This window comes from Mus pahari, chromosome 11, assembly GCF_900095145.1.
Source record: "Mus pahari chromosome 11, PAHARI_EIJ_v1.1, whole genome shotgun sequence".
Classification (NCBI taxonomy): Eukaryota; Metazoa; Chordata; class Mammalia; order Rodentia; family Muridae; genus Mus; species Mus pahari.
The window spans coordinates 43,702,075-43,708,156 of NC_034600.1; positions in this window are offsets into that span (position 1 = coordinate 43,702,075).

Below are 6,082 nucleotides of genomic sequence, written 5' to 3' on the forward strand. Positions count from 1 at the left end.
CCAAGTAGTGGGAGTGGGTGGGTAGGGGAGCAGTGGGGGAGGGAGGGGTATAGGAAACGTTCGGGATAACATTTGAAATGTAAATAAAGTAAATAATAATAAAAAAAGTGAAAAAAAAAGAATTGACCATTTTAGCAGGGCGTGGTGACGCACGCCTTTAATCCCAGCACTCAGGAGGCAGAGGCAGAGGCAGGCAGATTTCTGAGTTCAAGGCCAGCCTGGTCTACAAAGTGAGTTCCAGGACAGCCAGGACTTTACAGAGAAACCCTGTCTTGAAAAACAAACAAACAAACAAAAAAACAAAAACAAAAAAAACAATTGACCATTTTCCTTTTTTCTAAGGATCCTGAAAAGCCTATCAACTGTTCTTGAAATGGACCAACCAAACGTGTTACACAAATAAGTGTTTGTCACACTAGCTAGATTTGGGTAATGTCACTAATAGTTAAATATCACATGAAATTTATTTTAAAATTTATATATCCTAAATTTTATCTGCACTGTGAAATAGTTCTATTTTTTAAATGATCCCTGAAATTCTGGAATTCATATTATATCTACCTGAAAAAAAAGAGCAACAACTTGCATTTCAATATGTAAATGTGAAAATATGTGACTCGGGATTCATCTAAAAAGATTTATCCTGTGATGACCTAAATAGCACTAGTAAGATCGATGATGGTTTATAGGACTTCACATGAACCAGTGCTACTCACATGAAATACCAGGTTTGTTTGCTTGGGTTCCACTTAGAATTATGGTCCATGTTTCTTCAGAGCTGTTTCCAATATTTATTCAGTCAAGAACATGTTTGAAAATTGTCTTTGTTCTATCAAAGTAGCTTTATTTGGGGTAAATATTAGGGATACAAGTATCTGACCTTAAAGGGCTGTTTTAATTGTTGTGTGGTTTAGAGAGATTATCTGTAGCTTAAAACACACACCATCAAGTTTCCAAATGTATTCAGGTCCACTGTCATCAAAGATCCCAAAATGTACTTTAAGATGGAACTTAAATTGCATGTAGTGAAGTCTGCCAGTGCTGAAAACCAACACAGAACTGTTTAAAATAAATACAGATAAGCATTGAGAGAGCCCTTCAAATGCCTTTTGCTCCCCAGAGGTTTTCCTGTTTTAAAGAGCAATGATTAGGCCAGGCATCTCAGCTTTTGTGCTAGACAAGATTTAACTAGCCTTGTATTTCTGGGCACTTTCGTGAAAGGAGCAGAGCCAGTTGACAAAACTGTCTCTTGAAGCTGGGCTGACTCAGAACATCTCCATATGGATGTCCCAAGATAACTTATTCTCTTGTGTCCCAAAATGAACTTGCCCTCCCCCCATCCCAAGCTGTGTTCCACAGTCCCATTCATCTCTCACATGCAACTCTCCACTGTCTCCATGGTTCAGCACTTGCCTCTGGTCTCCCCTGGGGTCCCACTGTCCCAGGCTTTCCCTCCTTACTGGTCCTCCTGCCTCCAGTGGCTCCCTGCACCCAGCGGTTTCCACCAAATTAAGCACTATAGAGCCCAGGTGAGGGACTCCTGCTCGCATCTCAGTAAGTTCTCTGGAGCCCAGGATCCTGCTGCTGCTCTCCACTGCCACAGGGCTCCTCTACCCTGGTCTCCTGCTCTGTGTCCCTGGGTGGACCCTCCAGCGCACCAGCTACCAGTCCAGATGTGGAGCCTTAGAGAAAACAGGTGAAGCCTAGGAATCCATTTCTCTGCTCCCATCCCACACCAGTCAAGAGATCTTCTTCTCCAACCCGTGGTATCGCCCTATCCCGAAGCCTTCTTAGTGCCCCTGGTTTCAAAGCATCCTGTGCTGTGTTTCACTTTTCAATACAGGAGGATGAATTCAGAGCCTTGCAAGACTAGGAGAGTGCTCACTCTTGAGCTATATATACCCTTGGTCCTCTTTTTCACTTTTCATGTTGAGACTGGCCATTGTGGAGTTGCCCGTACGGGCCTCAAACTCACTCTGTGACCAGGTGGTCCTTGAACTTATGATCTCCACGTCCAAAGCAGTTGGGATTAGAGACTCACAGCATCAAATCAGCATCTAGAATATACTTTGCATCCCTCCTTTTGATTTTCCTTTTTTCTTCTTTTCAGACTGAAAGTATCTTCTTTCTTTCTGCAGAAGTCTTTCTTGTTTAATTCCAGGCTGTCCCTACCCTGGGTTTACTCAGCAGGAAGTTAGCAGAGATGGAGTGTGTAAGGGGCCAAGAACCTTGGCTCTGCTTAGAGAGAAGGACCACCAAGACCAGGAAGAGCAGTTAGGGCCTTCACACGCATAAGGAATGAGTAACATTTCCAAGCAAGCCACTGAAGTGACATTATCTGCTTCAACTGCTAGTACTATCTCCACTAACTTTATAAAACAAACATTCTTTAAAAACGAACATAAAAGCCCTGTTTCTGAGTGAGGGCCTCAAGTGGCTCAATAAGGCAATCTAAAGTTGTTCACATCAGAAAGTTGTGATGACAAGGCTCCTGAAGGAATTTAGCAAGAATGTGTTTTCTATTGGGGTCATTGACCCATGGAAGAGATGAAAAGCTGGTGGCCCTGGCGTTTCTGGACTCATCCAAGCCATTGGTCAAAGTGTTCACGATATCCCTCATTTGTCAAAGAAGAAAAAAATATGAGATAAAAATAAGATGAAGTGAACTATTTACAGATGGGCTGAATATACTCACAAAGGATCCCTGTGCTCTGGTGCTGCCATCAGTTAATTCCAGGGACATGCAAAGCAGCTGACACACGTGGAAGATCTTTTGCATGTGGTTGTTGTTGCCACTAGCAAGAGAGAAACCAAGGACAAGTAAAGTCTCCTCCTAGAAACCAGAGTTGAGAAATGGTTGGGAGAATCTAGAAACAGATCATCCCACAGCCATGATGGCATTGTGCCTCTACCTCCCTCCTGCCCTGCCCTGCCCTGTTCTCCCCTGGGCACAGGCTGAAGTTAGTCCTTTCAAGAAGTGAACTTCTAGTCAAAAGAGACTGGACTTGTCTTCTGTCCCCTGTGAAGAAGTTTGAACTAACAAAAAAAAATGTTGCTAGTCAGTTGTCATGTTTAATTCTTATCTCTATTGATAAATGTCACAGTTTTAGATTAATTCAACACACATGCACACACACACACACACACACACACACATACCTAATAGAAGAGCTGTAAGAGAATTACAATGGGAGGCAAGCCAAGCAAGAGTGAATTAGGTGGGCGTGGGAACAGAGGTATTAAAAAAAAATACAGACCATACCACACCACACCACACCACACCACACCACACCACACCAGAAAAGAGATCCACATTTTTAGGGGACTTGAGATCTTAGGAGCATGGAGGCAGAGGTGGTGTTGAGAGTGGTGGTCTAGACATACCCACATCCAAATTTAATAATTGCTGGGGGCAACTGGAATTCAGACAGAATGAGTCCACTGTGAGAAAGAAGAATAGTAGCTTTCAAGTCTTTGTCTACATGTCTATATGGAGACATTCTGGTTGAATGGGTGCCTTCACACACCTCTGGGAAAGCCTGACACTATTTGGACAGAGCTTGAAACCCCCGCTATGATAAATGAGTCCCAGTGAGTATTGTTCAGCAGCAGGCAGCTCCTACAAATCTGATGCCATACAGTGTTCTCGGGTTTCTCCTGGTGTCTAGCCAATCTCAAAGACATCTGGCTCTGTCAGTCTTCCCTCGGTTTTCATGGACAGCCCTCCTCTTCTCATCATTACCCATAATCCCTCACTCGTCTCCCTACTGCCAGTCTCTGTCACTTCCAGTACGTGCTGAACAAATAAAGCAAGCTAGCTGCTGTCCCAAGGCACTTTTGTAACACTCCCTTGCTTAAGAGTCCACAGAAGTGCCCGGTTACCACTGCTTTATTCCTGCTTCCCCTTGACACACCACATCCTTCTACAATCTCTGTTGCAACTCACAAGACCTCTCTCACCCTCTGCCTGACACAGACTGTCCATTGTCTTGACCACTCCCTGAACATACTCCCTTCCCAACTCTTGTCACCCGATGACGCCTGCTTCTCCTTGTACATCACTTCCTTGAAAAGTAGACTGAGTCACGCCTCCATCTTGTGCAAGCTTATATCACTCCATGGCTTCTCTATCAAAGGGATTATAATGATCACCATTTTAAGGGCTTTCTTATTATCTCAGTCTCTTCCTAATGTAAACAAGGATGGTTTATCTGCAGGACTTACCCTTATATTCCCAAATCATGTATTGTTACAGTATAATTTATTTAATGGGTGAATGAACTCAACACAAATATTTACTGAATGAATGAATGAATACATGGATTCATTCATTGATAGAATAATTGACAAGCAGTATGGTATAAGAGTATATGGTTCTTTGTGGCATCCCATCAGGAGATCTCTCCTTTGTGACTCCCATGAATGGGGGCCACAAGTAAATGTTTCTCTTGCGACTCCCTAAATGGGATACCCAAGACAGGAATCATGAACTTTTTGGAAATGAGATACTCTCTGTACAAAGGGAGGTGTTGCAACTCTATATTGAAGAAAAGATTTAGGTTACAATTTCCCCCATAGTTGTTAGTGCTAGGGAACAAAACTCTGAGAGCAGGAAAATGGCTATCTCCCTCTTGTAGTCAACAGTGTGGATGGCAAACCTTAGTTTTCTCTTGCTATTTGAAATCCACTCTTCTATTGAGCAAGGACTTGCCAAGCATCTCAGAAATAGCACAGTCATGCCTGAAACTTAGTTCTCGCCGCTACGGACCATATTTCCTTGCTGTTCTCAGAAAGCCTGTTGTTAACTCAACATAATTCAGGCAGAGCTTCCTTTCCAGCTCACGTGGTGGCCTTTGATGGAGGTGCTGGGAAAGCAAGAGGCCAAAGAAAGAGCAGTTCCCCCTAACTTAAATTTCCAGCCCAGCAAAGCCCCGTGTGCAGTGGATGGGCTGTGGGTGAGGCAAGGGTCAGAACAGGCAAATCCAGGGGAAACAACAAGAAATTCATCCCTGTGCCTGGCATGTCCTTTTTCTCCTGGGACTTCAGAGAACAGCTTCGCTTTATTTATTTATTCTTTTCAATCTTTTGGGACTCTTGAGGGAGAAAGGTGCCTTAGATGGCTGCAAGAATACAAGTACTCATCAAAAGCAGGATGACCATCTGAGGTCCACCTTCCACCATCGTCTTATTGTAAAGAATAAAAGGTCGTCATTCTGTCCGAACTACTTGTGCCTCCTCGTCCCTGTGATCTCATTATGGACGTGGAAATGTGGAAGGAAGGCCGTGATTAAGAGGTCAGGAAGGGAACAGGTCGCCAAAGCAAACCTGGTCTCCAGCTCCACTGCACCCAAATAGTGAAACAGCAGAACCACATGACAGCAAGAAAAAAAGAATCTCATTTGCATAGTGGAAATTACATGCCTGGGAAATTGAATGCATTGTGACTCACCCTAACTGCTCAAGGCTGAACATCACCGATCAGTAAGACAGTGGGAATTACATGCTGAGCCACTGCACGTGAAGAGTCTCACCCTAACCCAGTGAGACTCTACCCCCAAGCTCATACACAGGCACTTCTCTCTTTTACTGCCATGCCTGCTGCTCTCTCTTTGGAGTGCACTAGATAAACTTGTTCTCTATCTGTTCTGGTTTAAAGACACAATTCTTTCATCCACCAGCAAATCTCCCATCGCAAGAAGCTGCAGAGGCCTTTGAACACCCTTTGAACTTGAAGTCCAGGGTGACGTGCTGCACAAGGCTCTCATAGACAACGATCCTTTAACCAAGGGTTTCATTGTCAAGATGCTGACTTGCAAATGGGAGAATCAAAGCTGCTTTTTATTTTCTTAACCGTGTTATAAGAGATGTTGAGTTAACTCTAGGGATCTTTTCAAATTATTACTTGCTGGGCAAACTTAGTAGGTTCTGGTTAGTTCCTCTGCTTAGCTTCATGGCAAGGAGCCATGAAGCCAGATAGATACTGCTCCTGGCCATGGGTATTGGTACTGGAGATTCCTCTGGAAGCACAGCTTGTTCACTGTTAATGTTCATGAGTGAAGAAGAAATGAATAGCTATTAAATA